The sequence below is a fragment of the Vicugna pacos genome, chromosome 1, assembly GCF_048564905.1.
Source record: "Vicugna pacos chromosome 1, VicPac4, whole genome shotgun sequence".
Lineage (NCBI taxonomy): Eukaryota > Metazoa > Chordata > Mammalia > Artiodactyla > Camelidae > Vicugna > Vicugna pacos.
This window is the reverse complement of record NC_132987.1, coordinates 43,051,850-43,066,240: the sequence shown is the minus strand read 5'-3', so window position 1 is coordinate 43,066,240 and position 14,391 is coordinate 43,051,850. Positions and strand designations below refer to the sequence as shown.

The 14,391-nt window shown below is 41.2% G+C and overlaps 1 long non-coding RNA gene across 1 annotated transcript; it reads right to left on the bottom strand.

Annotated features, from left to right (window-relative positions):
* Positions 1–1,731: 1,731 nt before the first annotated feature.
* On the bottom strand, positions 1,732–7,364 carry LOC140696499 (uncharacterized). Its single transcript, XR_012072946.1, has 3 exons — positions 7,261–7,364; positions 6,857–6,928; positions 1,732–2,624 (listed from the first exon to the last, which is right to left on the bottom strand). It is a non-coding gene; the product is annotated as an uncharacterized lncRNA (long non-coding RNA).
* Between the last annotated feature and the right edge of the window lie 7,027 nt (positions 7,365–14,391).

Genomic DNA, 14,391 nt, shown 5'->3' with positions numbered 1-14,391 from the left:
ATCATAAAAGAAATGATGAGGTGGCTCCACGGTGTTGGGCATAGGAGCATAAAGGACTGGAAGCAGACAGCCTGAGTTTGGCTCTCAGCTTTACTAGTCCTCCTTTTGTCTCACTTTCTTCATCTGTAAAATGGGGAGAATGATGGTCACAGAGGGAATGGAGATAAGTCATGGACATGGGATGTACAGCATGATGACTATAGGCAGTGATACTGTACAGCATGTTTGAAAGCTGCTACGAGAGGAGACCTTAAAAGTTCTCATCACAAGAAAAACATTGTAGCTATGTATAGGGACAGATATTTAGACTTTTTTTTTATTTAGACTTATTATGGTGATTATTTTGCAGTATATACAAATACTGAATCATTATGTTGTACACCTGAAACTGATATGTTATATGTCAGTTATACCTTAATTTTTTTAAAAAAAGTGAGGAAAATATTACCTTAAAGGAGTCACCCATCTTACATTTGGGGATTTACAGATACTAGCTACTATATATAAAATGAAAAACAGGTCCTACTGTTTATCACAGGGAACTATATTCAGTACCTTGTAATGACCTATAATAAAAAAGAATATGAAAAAGAATATATATGTGTGTGTGTATATATATGTGAATCACTATGCTGTACACCAGAGACTAACCCAACATTGTAAATCGACTATACTTCAATTAAAAAAAAAATTAAAGGTATTCAAACAAACAAACAAACAAACAAAAAGAAGTCACCACTGCTTATCCCATGGCACCATCATAAAGTTGAAAAATGTAAGTCAAATCATCACAAGTCAGGGACCATGTGTGTATACAGCATAGACACCAGGAGGCAGGAGGTCACTGGAGTCATCCTGGAAATTCGCTACCACATACATTGGCCATTATACTCGGGGTTTTGTTTTGTTTTGTTTTGTTTTTCTGATTTCTTGTTTTCCCAGGTAGATGCTCGGTTTTGTCTGTTCTTTTCATAAGTTGATTGTGGGATAACTCTGCTACCCAGAAGCATCACCTTCCTGTGCTTGCAAAAATCCCAAAGCCTTTTATGTTCATACTCACACTGAGTTCTATTATAAGAATTATCAGATGGCTGTCAAATGCTGTTTATAAAAGGAAAATCATGATAGATTTCCAACACCTGGAAAAGAAGCCCATCATATTCAGGAAACTGAATTTCAAATAAGCCATGGTAATTTTTTTGTTCACCTAAGCCAGCCTATTGTTGTGAGTAGTGTGGTCTGTTTCACCTGATTTAAACTGTTTAAATGTATTTGTAAATAACATTTATATTAGTAAGCTACCTGGCCTTTTTTTGAAGTCAAAAGAGGTATAAAAGGGAGAAGTGTTCCTCTTTGATACTTTTATAGGTCAGAGAAAGCAAATGCGATGGTCTCTAAAAGGAATGCTTTATTGCAGACGGAAAATGGCCATTATAACAACTCAGACTTTATACTGTGTGAAACGTTTAAATGATAAGTTTTCTTTCTGTTCCTGCTACTCTATGACCTTCAAGTTTTTCACATATGAAGGCATGGATGCACATCAAATAAAAGATTAAGGATCATGAATTATAGCAATACAATGGGGGAACCAAATGCTCATTTTTCATTAGTAAAAAGAAAAAGCAAAAAGAAATTTATCCCTGCCATTTTTTATTTATTGAAGCAAAAATGCTGTTCAGCACAAATACAGCCATTGCCATCCAACGTGAGATTGCAGATGAGCACTGAGAGTCCAAAGGAAAAGCAAGCCCCTCAGCCTTGAGAGTTCCTCCCATCACGTGGGCCAGAGAAATAAATTACTGAACCGTACCTGCGTTTGTGTGGTCACCACAAACGAGAGCTTCCACACACAAGCCAATTACGACAGTTTAATTTTTGTCTTGGCCACACCTTTTATTTTGAGATGCCCAGAGCATTTGAGGGCCTCCAAGAACCCTTGGTTCTTAGGCTATGATAAGCACATCATGGCCATTAACAGCCTCTTGTGGGAAACCTGTCTCCAGTGTGGATTGTTTATGTGATAACTCTGCTACCCAGGAGACATACGTTACCTTCCTGCGTGCGCAAAAATCCCAAGTGGGTGCTCAGCCTGCATGTAACTGGAGGCAGACGCAAACCAAGGGACCATGCCCTTCCCCTATGGCACCGAAACCAGTAAACTTCAAGCAAAACTAATCAATTTTTTTTTGTCTTGCTTGATCTCTCTGGAGATTGGTAGTTAGGAGTGGAAATTTGGAAAAATCAAAGATAGATAATACTAATTGAACATCTATCATAGGCCAAGCTTCTTAGCACAAGTCCTAAGGAATACATGTTAATCAGTGAACATGCCCTGAAAATTGTAAAGCGCCATATAAATATAAAGCTTGCACCTAGGGCCAGAAATAGATTCAGGATGATTTCAGGATTACTGCCCTGGGCTTAGCAAGTCCAGACAGCATGCACCAGACTCAAGTACCCTGAATTTTCTCTGATAAATGTATCTCCTCCATTTGACAGCGAGGAGTCCGGGCCAGAAAGAAGTCTGGGCCTCAGAGGATACGGGGTGTATGGGTGGGTATTTTCCCCATGGACTGTGCTGCTCCTTCATCCACCACTTCAGGGCCTTCGTTCCTCCGAGCCTGCCGGGGACACATAACAGATATTGACCAGATAAGCCACAGAAGGGCCATATGATACTATCAAAAAGTCCACCCTTCTCCAAACAGCTTCAGTATTTCCAAGTATGATCTCAGAATAGAGGCTCACAGCAGATGAGAGCAGGTGTCTATGGAGCAGAGAACTGAGAGATTAAATGATACAGGTGAGGTCCAAACAATGGGCAGAGAGAAAAGAACAGACTTCGCAGATGTTTAGAGCTGTCTGAGTTAAGCCGCCACCTCCCCACGAGGCTGAGGGAGTGAGCCCAGCTGAAGCAGCCCACTTGCCACCGTTCTGTGCCCCCTCCCGCTCTCCTGCGCTATCAGGCTACAAGTGACACTGAATGCTTCATTGACCTTTCCTGACCGTCTCCATTCCGTTTCGCAAAATCCCAATCATGTGTTTGATTCTTGACTCTTATCCTAAATATATTTGGGGAATGTAAAACGCATATATAGTTGTAATTCTGAAGGAAAACATAAATCTATTTACTAAAACAGTCTTTGGACAAAGGCAGCATTGTTTAATGGTTAAGAGAATGGACCTTGGAGTCGAATCCCAGCTTGTTGGTATTTTACTGGGCATCTTTGGGCAAACGGCACAATCAGTCTAACCTCAGTCTCTTTTCCTACACAAGTCTTTATTGAGAACTTGCTATGTCTGAAGCCCTGTGCTATGCTTGAACGAGACTACTATGGGAAACCTGTCAAGGAAGTAGACAAGAACTGAACAATAAGATTATTGAGTTGCCTTTGAGTTAACAACACAATGAGTGTTAGATCTGGAGGGGATTTTTGAGAAGCTTTAAAAAAAAAATCTAATGCCCTAATTTTATATTTCCTCATTCTCTACCTGTCATCTACCAATCCTTTGGTTGCTCCCACTCAAACTACAGAGATTTTTCATATATTTTTTACTGTTAACTGGGGTCACCTCATTGTCCAGATGACCTCCATCACCTTGACCTCTCACTGTCTTGACCCCTACTCCAGTGCTTGTGAAGTTCACGTTTATTCCACCTTAGTCGCCCCTACAATGACTCATAGATCTGGTCTGAGTGATTTTTAGTTTTTTAAACAATGCACATTTTTATAATCATTTATTCATCAAATATTTAATGTGGGTCTACAATGTCCTGGGCACTACTCTGAGTCCTGAGCATATAGTGGTGAACAAAACAGACCAGCCCTTGCTCGCAGAGAAAAAGGAGACAGACAATAAGAAAGTAAAAGAAGGAGAAAATTTCAGATGGTATAAAGTCCTACAAGAAAGATGGTGGTGGTGAGGGGGGAGTAATGGATCTGTAGGTCCTGGAAGACAGAGTGGTGTTAGGATGACTGAGGAGGGTCTCCCTAAGGAAGTGGCATTTTAGAGACATCTGAATGGTAAGAAGGAGTCAGCCATGCAAAAGCATGTTTGGAAATGTTGCAGGCAGTAGGAACAGCAAGTCTAAGGCCAGGAGGCCAGGGTGACTCTGGGGTGATTGAGGAACAGAGGGCCAGTGTAGCTCAAGGTGAATGAGGAGATGATGGGAAATGACATCAGAGTGACAAGCAAGGACAGGCCAGGTAGGTTTTTTTAAAGCCTCAGTTAGGAGTTTGAATTTTATTCTAATTGTTAAGAAGCCATTGGAAGTTTCTAAGCAGGGGGCTGCCATGAGTGATCTGTATGGACGTTGCGTTTGGTGAAGCACTAGCTGAAGGCAGCACACTGGAGTCACATGGCAAGCCTTAAAACTTACTCATTCCCGGCCCCACCCCCAGAACTTCCAATTTAATTGACCTGGGGTATGGCTTGGGCGTCTGGATTTTTTAAATCTTCCTCCATGATGTTAATATGTAGGAATGTTTGGAAATTACCCAGGCTTAAAAGAAAAAGAGGGAAAATCAAAATCCTCAAAATTCTCCTTAATCTCATAGCTAATAGGAATAAAGAAATCCTATTCCTCAAGAATGGAGAGAAACCACTGTAAAGGCTTGTACAAAACTTTTCTATTCAGCTTGAAGATTGTAAAATATTAGGGAGGAAAGGGCATTTAATTTTCACAACAGCAGAACACAAGCTAGACTTCACCCTGCAACAGGGGTGATCTAGCTGCAAAGTATTAGAGAAGCAAATTGTTCTGACCAGGAAGACAGATAAAGTGGGGAATGGAAGAGTAGTCTTTTGGGGCCAAAGGAGACACAAAAGTAGATATTTTTGAGTAAAAGGGAATTTCAAAGCTACTAAGAAGGTAATTAGCACTTTTCCCTTAAAATATAGTTTATGTGCCAGATTTAGCACATAAAAATACAGGACCCCCACCTCCCAGTTAAATTTTGGATAATGATGAATAATTTATTTTATAACAGTTTTATTGATATGTGATTCACACACAAGTCATCCACTTAGAGTGCACAATTGCATGGTTTTTAGTAACCTCACAGGTACGTGCAATTATCATCATGGTCAGTTTTAGAATACTTCCATCACCTCCAGCAGAAAACCTGTATCTTTTCGCAATCACCTCTCAAAATCTAACCCCCACCTCAGACCTAGGCATTACTAACCTCCTTTTTCTATATCTATAGATATGCCTTTTCTGAATATTTCATACAAATGGAATCATATAATATGTAGTCTTGTATGACTGACTCCTTTTAGCATGTTTTTGAGGTTCATCTGTGTTGTAGCATGTTATCAGTACTTAATTCATTTTTATGGTTGAATAATATTCCATTGGATGGATATAGCACATTCTGTTCATCCATTCATCAGTTGATGGACGTTCAGGTTGTTTACATTGTTTAGCTATTATGAATAAGGCTGCTATGAACATTTGTCTACAAGTTTTTGTGTGGACCTATGTTTTCTTCAGTACATACCTAGAAGGGAAATTGCTGGGTCACAGGGTAACTCTAAATTTCACTTTCTGGGGAACTGCCAGACTGATTTCCAGAGTGGCTATGCCATTTTACATTTCTATCAGCATGAATGGGGGTTCCATGTCCTCACCAGCACTGGTTACTGTCTGATGTTTTTATTATAGCCATCCTAGTATGTGGGAAGTAGCATCTCATTGGGGCTTTCATTTTCATTGTCCTGATAGCTAGTCATGTTAAGAATATTTTCACATGCTCTTTGGCCATCTGCATATTTTCTTTGGAGAAATGTCTGTTCAGATCCTTTGCCCTTTTTTTTTTTTTTTTTTTTTACTGGTTTGTCATTTTATTATTGAGCTATTATAAGAGGTCTTTATTTACTCCACACAGAAGTTCCTTGTCAGGTATACTATTTGCAAATATTTTCTCTTATTCTGTGGTTTGTCTTTTCACTTTCTTCATAGTGTCCTTTGAAGCACAGAACTTTTAATTTTGATGAAGACCAGTTTATCTTTTAGTTTTCGTTGCTCGTGCTTTTGGTGACATATCTGATAATCTATTGCTAAATCCGAGGTCACAAAGATTTACCCTAATGTTTTTTCTAAAAGTTTTAAAGTCTGGCTTTTTTATTTAGGTCTTTGATCAATTTAGAGTTAATTTTTGTGTATCGTATGAAGTAAGAGTCCAACTTCACTGTTTTGCACTTGACTATACTGTTCTCAGCACCATGTGTTGAAAAGACTATTCTTTCCGCATTGAATGGTCTTTGGAACCTTGCTGAAAATTAATTACCAAGATATATGGGTTTATTTATTGCCTTTCAATTCTATTTTGTTAATCTATATGTCTATCTATGCCTCCACTACAGTATTTTTATTACCGTTGCTTTGTAGTAGGGTTTGAAGTTGTGAACTGTGCATTCTCCAGTTTGTTCTGCTTTTCCAATATTGTTTTGGCTGTTCGGGGACCCTTACGTTTCCATATCAATTTTAGGGTCAGCTTGTCAATTCCCTGCAAAGAACCAGCTAGTATTCTGATACAGATTGCACTGAATCTACAGATCAATTTGGAGGGTATTGCCATCTTAACATTATGCCTTCTGATCTGTGAACAAAGGGTGTCTTCCCATTTATTTAGATAATCTTTCATTTCTTTCGGTAGTGTTGTATAGTTTCCAGAGCTTCAGTTTTGTATTTCTTTTGTTAAATTTAACAACAAATACTACTTTAATATAAATATTTCTCATGCATACTTATTCTCAAGTATGGGACAACTTGCACTAAAAAATTATACGTTATTTATCTGAAATTCAAATTTAACTAATCGTTCTGTATTTTATCTGGCGACCCTACCTTAAAAGTGATCACAATGTAAAATGCAGCATATGAGCCCGGAGCTGTGAAGGGCATCCAAGTATCCAGAGACTGGAAGAGAAACAAAGATAATTAGATCCACATAAAAGCAAATATTTAACTCATAGGAGGTTAATAACTGTTAATTAGCATAATCTATTTTGTCCCTAAAAGTTGTTCTACTTTAAACTTCACTCTGAACTATCATGTTGCTCTGAGGAAGAAAGTAAACATTTTGAAAATAAGTGCCATTAATCTGAGCATCTATATCAGTAACCTATCATCACAATAATGCTGCTCAACAGCTTCAAAATCCAGGGGCTTTAAGCAACGATCCCTTCCCCTTGCTTGCATGCCTGTGGATTGGCTGGGGGTCGGCTGATCTAGGTTGCGCTCACATTCACCTCTCCTTCAGGTATCTGTCTTCCTCCTTCTCCCTGGGCTGGCCGCAACATTTTCTTCTCATGACAATGGCAGAAGCACGAGAGAAAAGCACGACTGAAAACACATATGCCTCCTAAGGTTTAGGCTGGAGCTGGCACGTGGTCACTCTGCCCACGTTGCATCAGCCACATGTTTAAATTCAACACCCACACTTGTAGTGGAAGGAGCTGCAAAGTCACAAGGCCAAGGGTGAGGCTCCAGAGCTACACAAGCTAGAGCCAGTAAGTCAGTGTGCTGACACAGGTAACAGGATGCTGCTTCCTGAACTTACAGTATGTCTATCTGCTCTTCCCTCACGTTTACCAATAGCACCCTGGACACACCTGTATTTCTTTCTTTGTTCATCTGAACTGCTTTCTTCCCATGACAAACAAGCACATCCAGTGACCTTTCCTCCTCACGTTCTGGCTTTTCTCAACAGTAAGATTTCTGGAACTCACAATGACTTCCACCTCTTAAATTTATCACTTGGCTGAGTGAAACAAGTATGCGCAGCTCATGAAAGACATCTGCCCTGCCCCAAGGGAAATAAAAGCCTTCAGCTTTTCTTTGAGGGGGAATTCCCTGATTTAAATACTTCTGAATATGTTGTTTTCTCATTTTAAAGATTATGGCTTTGTTGAGACTTTGACATACTTTCCTGGGTCAGGATATGTATTTCACTCCTTTGTTTTTTCCAGGGACTTAATCTGGTTCTGGTCATGTTTTCCTGACTAAGAATCAGGCGCACAGGCTGACAAAGGGAGGGACAACAGGAAGGACTGTTAAAACTGGCAATTACTGCATTTGACATATTGCCTATTACTGAGAATTTGTATTCTTCACATTTCCCCTCACAGGGTATTAAATCTTGATTAAACCCAAGGACCTCTGACTGTCTTCCATAAATAGGGAAAATTCTATAGAGTCCTAGGTAACGCTTTTATATGCAAAACGAGTTGCTAGCTTATCATGCTAATTGTTTTGGTGTTTATCCCCCTAAGTCCTAACTGCTCCCTCCAGAATATGCACTAAATTTTCCTACCAGCCTACAACACTCTGGGTGATAAGCAATGTATTTTTTTATGAGGTTCCACTTCCACATACATTGCATCACCTCTAAAGGAAATTTATCTCAGGATCTCAGGCCAGAAATATCCAATGAAAAAATGTAAATAAACAGAGATCAGTGTCACTATTTCTGGGTATCTAGGACACAATCCAATCCTACAAAAATGATGGGACTCACTCTGGGCCGGGCCCCACTCTCGGTGCTTTGCATACACCGTATCAGTGAGGCCTCACAACAGCCAGGCATGTGCCGTTGCCTCTCAGGATACTGATGAGAAAATCGACCAGCCAAGTCCTTAGATAAGTTGACAGAGCTTGGATTTGGACTCAGATGCATCTGACCCCATCATTTAACTTTTGAAAGGGCTCGTTGACTACTGTCTTCACAACGAGGAGGGGTTACAATGAGACCCCCAACTTCAGATGTATTACCAAAGGCTGCATCTGCTGCGTACTGTATTGACCCAACAAGAGGAAATTCCCAAGGGACTATCTTTGATTCCTTCTAATCCATCAAAGCAAGTCCTGAATTATTTCCCCATATTTCTCCTGTGTTTCTGTAAGAATGTGGTTCCAAGAGTCCCTTGGTTCCTGCGTATACATATGGTGCCCAGGACCCAGATGCCTTCCCCTTGGGCATCTCCAAGTTGTCTATCCTAATTTTTCTCCCCAATATACAGAATGTACATAGTCATTCTCTTCTACAAATTTTACTCACTGCCCTGAGTAGTAATGAAAGTTTCTTGCTTAAAAGGATGACTTTTATGTGAATATTCATAGCAATATTCATAATAGTAAAAAATGGGAAACAACCCAAATGTCCATCAGCTGGTGAACAAATAAAATGTGGCCTACCAATACAATGGAACGCTACTGAGCAATAAGAAGAAACGAAATGCTGATAACCTTGGGTAAACCTCAGAAACATTATACTAAGTGAAGGAAGCCAGCCACAAAAGATCATGTGTTGTATGATTCCATTTACATGGAATGCACAGAAAAGGCAATTTATGGAGACAGAAAACAAACTGGTGACTGCTTGGGGCTGGGGATTGGGGGGAGGGAAAGGAAGGGAGATTAAGTGTAAAAGAGGTAGGAGGGATCTTGTAGTGATAAAAATATTCTAAAACTGCATTATGGGGATGGCTGTACAACCCAGTAAATTTACTAAAAATTAATGATTTGTATGTTTAAAATGAGTTAGTTTTCCAGCATGTAAATTATACTTGAATATAAAGTTGTTAAAAATAATCAATTCATGGAGAACATTTTCAGTCACATAAAAAATTGGTCAAATTCTTTGCACAGTAAGCTCCTGAGAGATGAATTTCTTCATCCGTACAATGAAGATAGAAATTCTATCTCAAAGATAATTACCTGAATATCAAATGAGATATTAAAGTGAAAGAGCTTTGAAAACTGAAAAATAGTTAATAACCATTTGACTGAGCAGTGGATAGAAATTATTTCATTCTCTCCTCTAGGTGGTGCTAGAATCTAAAAATGAGCATGGCACTGGAAAATGCAGCTGCTTGATGCAAAATTACCTTTCTCTACGAGGTCACATCCCTAAATGAAGTTTTTAGTCCAATCGTCCTTGAGTCCAGAGCCTTCTCCTGGATTAATTTTAGGATAACAGACATCCAGTTTCAGTGCCAGCCTTCTAACCTCTCACAAATTGTCAATTGCACATTCCATGTTATATGGCCCCCTCTTTGTCCTGGGGAATTATCCCTCTGATTAAACCAGTCATCTTCCACTTCTTTCCATCTTCATGGAAACTTTAGTTTCCATCATAATTGTATACTTCTCTTCCATTGCATTTCCTATACTCTCAAGTATAGTCCTTTTAGTGTTTAGTTTAATTGAGAATGAGTGTCAATCCATCAAACCACTTGTCTCAAAAATAAACCTAAGCCTAGCAAACAGCCATATCAATGAAGAAACGCCACTGAAGGGCCCCAGCCTGCTGGCGCCACGTGTTGGTTGAAGGAACAGCTGATAGGCTGTTGCTACTGAGTGCCGTGAATCTTTATATGTAAGAAAATTAATGCTTCAAAAGTTGTAAGAAGAGCTTCTGTATCATGTTCAGGACATCCATCTGAGCTCAGGCCCCTATCTCTCTTTCTCTCTTTCAAAAGAAAAAGAGGGTTTATAGATTATCTTTTTGCTCTTCATCTGACAGTTTTTAAAAGCATTTGGTTCAAGTAGCAGAGTCAAGAGCCCAGAATGCAAGGCTCGTGGGCCCCGCGGTGCAGCAAGGACACTCAGCGCCCTTCTCTGAGCCCCTGAGCTCCTGCACGATCACTTAGCTTAGTTCCAAAGGGCGCCAGGGCTGGTCTCTCAAGGGAGTGTGAAAGCTGAAACTTGTGCCCCATGATGTGTCTTGCAAAAGAGAGAATTCAGAAGCATCACGAGAATAGGAGCTGTGCAAACAGACAGCTCAGGGTTGACAATTCTTCACCAGTGAAAACACTCAGCCACAAGGGGAAGGGTTTGAAAAACAGCTCGTTCCTCCTGGAGCCAGCACTCAGGTGGAAACAAATCAGCTTTTAAAACACAATACCATAAAAGCTTTAAAACGTAGTATTTAAGCAGCATGGAAATAGCCTACGAGAAATTAATGCAAAATCAATTCAGGCACACAATTTACATCTGCTGCGTTACCCAGAATGGCTCTCTTCTCTAACTGGAAATCTACGGACCTAATTCTGGGATGACTGGAAGGAGTTTTATGTCTTCTGGGATGTAACTGCACAATCTGTCACCAGGAGGGAAAATCTGTAACCCTTTAGAGCCAGCAGAAGCTGGGGCCCTATTGTTACAAAATTCACATTTAAAATCAACACCCAACGAAGTGAATGCTGTTCACAGGTGTAGGCCTTGAATCCCAGCCCTGTGCCTGAACCTGTAGTCTTTCCACACTCAGCAGCCTTTGTCTTTCCTAAATGTAGTTCCTAGCAAACAATGAGCTGCTCCTGCTTTGATGGTTGACAGTGAGCGCCCAGAAGAGACACAGCCAAGCCCATCGCTGCGCTGCGGCTGGAACCTGGCTTCTCTCGGAATCCGTGGGCAAAGCCAGGGCCAGCTGTGGGCCCTCCTGGAGCAGTGCTCCCATCCCACCCCTTGGCAGGCTGCTGATTTTAGCCCATCAAAACCATTGTAAGTTAATTACGCACAAAGCACCTTTAAAGTTCCAAGTTATAAAATTAATTATAATGAAGGACACCGAGAAGGAACATCAGAGGAGGGGGAGGGAGACAGGGAAAGGGTGGTCTTGGGAAGTCACCAGAGTTTCAAAAAAAGGGAGTTTCAAGGAAGAGAAAGCTGGTGAGAGTGTCACATGCCACAGAGAAGACAGGCAAATGACTCTCCGTGCCCATGGGGCCTGGCCTTTCGGAAGGCACTGTTCACCTGCGGGAGCATTTCTCCGCATGGGAGGGGAAGCCAAGGGTTGAGTGGATGAAGATGAACAGACAGGAGGTGTCGGCCTTGCTGCCTCCTCCTATGAAGGGAAATGGGAGGTGCTTGCCAGATGGAGGTGTTAAATAGGAGAGAGATTTTTTCATATTGCAAAGACTGTCTTATAAGATTGCACGCCTCTTATCAGTGCTGAAATCACAGCCTAGGCACTCTGATCTTGCCATCCTTTGAATGGCTTATGGTAGGGTTTCAATAAATATTTGTGGAAGGAAGACTTCACTCTCAGAACTGCTTATATGCAGGTTGATGAAAGCAGAATTTAAAAAAAAAATCATATAGAAAGATTTCTACTCCTTTGTTTTTTAAGGTTCTGTACTTCTTAATTGTGTGAACTTGGATAAGTAACAACTTCTCTGGACCTCAGTTTCCTCAAGTATGAAAGTATTAAAGTGCATGGCTCATGTATAAGAATGCATGGCTCAGAGTGGGCAGACTATACGGTTTCTTGTTATTATTATTACTCTCATCATAATTATTGTCATCCTAGGAGCAAAGAGAGGCCTGGGACATCTGTGCTACGTATCCAAAGAACTCACAGAATAAGCTTGCATGGTGGGAGAGGTTTGAAAAACAGCTCTTGCCTCCTAAAGCCCTCCCTTGGTAGAAACAAAATTGCTTTTAAAATACAATACCATAGAAGGTCTTTTTAAAAATACCAAATGCAATTCCCAAAAAAGTTCTGAAGAAATAGAAAAGTCAACACCAAGAATAAATCCTAATGTAAAGTATGGACTTTGGGTGATTATGACCTGTCAGTGTAGATGCATCCATTGTAACAAATGCACCTCTCTGGTGGGGGTGTAGATAATGTGTAGGGACAGGGGGGCTAGGGAAAATCTTTGTACCTTCCACTCAAGTTTGCTGTGAATCTAAAACTTCTCTGAAAGAATAGTCTTTTAAAAAGTCTGACAGCAATGCCCTGTCTAATTGTGTTTTTAGAAGGGAACCACTGCATCATGCCAGGAGTCTGGTGGCCCAGCTGTGCCAGGGCAGCTGTGACTCTGAGGGGCGGGTGCAGGGGCCACAGCCTCTGTGCTCTATGAAAGGCAGCCGGAGGGAGGGACTAGGCTGGGCACGAGCCCAGGCCCAGACTCTGACAGCACGCAGTGAGATCTAGTCTATTGATCTTCCTGCACAGTTAGGGGAGGTCTCCAGGCTGAGCTCCTGTTACAGTCTTGCCCATGACCTTGATGAGGTGAACTGGGGGGTTTCTTAGAAAACATGCTGAAATGGGACAGAGCAGCAATCTTATGCAAGTAACCATGGCAGAGGCAGTGGTGCTGAGAGGTTACTGCCCTGCCTTGGTAATCGGACAGGCCTGAGCTGGTATCTGGGCCTCATCTCGTGGCTGTCTGACCTGAGGCAAGTTATGTACTTCTGACCCTCAACTCCTCATCTGTCAGATGGGGATAACATTAGGGTGGGACTCGAAGGGCTGATGTGAGGCTCTGGGGAGACAGTGTGTATATGAGGCACTTAACAGTGCTTGGGGAGCAATGGCTGTTGTTTTGCTTGCTTGTTTGTTTGCTTTAACAGTGAATCTAACTCTTACCACTCTCTGCTTTTGTCCTTCATTAAAAAAAAAAAAACCCACACATTTCTACGTTTTCCTTCCAATTCCTGATGTTGCATTGGCTTCTAGGGAAGGTTTTCTAGTGGAGATTTCTTCCCTGTTCTTGCAAAGATCCAGGATTGGATTGGGGAGGGGTTAGTGATAAAATTGTTTTTCTTCTTTCTAAAGGTCAGAACCTAAGTTCATGTTTCTCTTATTGGTTTCTCTCTGACTCATCCTAGTGCCTAAAGCAAATTTTGTACTTCCTGTCTCATTTTCTTTGTCTGAGAAATGGGCTTTATTTAATCATTTTCTCTCCCTGCCTTTCAGCACAACCTTACTGTTTTGGGACATTCTATAAACTGCATTAGAATGTTTTGCTTCCAATTTCCTCTTTCAGGAGTGTTTTAGATTCCTATCCAGCCATAAGAAATGGGGAAAGTCTTTCTCCAGAGGTATCATCGGAGAATAATACCATAAAGCCGTGGTTCTCAACTCAGGGTGATTTTGCCCTCAGGGGGCGTTTGGCAATGTCTGGAGACTTTTGGGCGGTCACAGCTGGGGACTGCGTTTGCTACTGGATCTTGTAGGCAGAGGCAAAGGGTGCTGCTAAACATTCTACGATGCACAGGAGAGCCTCCCAGGCAAAGGGTCATCTGGCCCAAATGCCACGAGTGCCAAAGTTGAGAAACCCCTGCATAAAGGGTCTTGACATGTTAACTGTTCTTTCTCTTTTGACCTTGTTGTCCTTGGGCTCAGTTTCCTTTCTCTTCCCCAATCAAGCCTCCTTCCCTGGCTCTTGTAGATCCTGCTGCTCCTTCCCTCTCTTACTACTAAGTCTGTTTTTGTTCTCTCTATCTCTGTCCTATCACTGTTGAGCATTTGATGATTCTCCAAAGTTTCTAGTCCTTGTGAAACATTCATGAGTTGCTTTTCCAGCTCTGTCACTAATTCACCACGTGCCCCTGGGCCACTGCTTCCACCTCTCGGGGGCTTCACTCCCGCC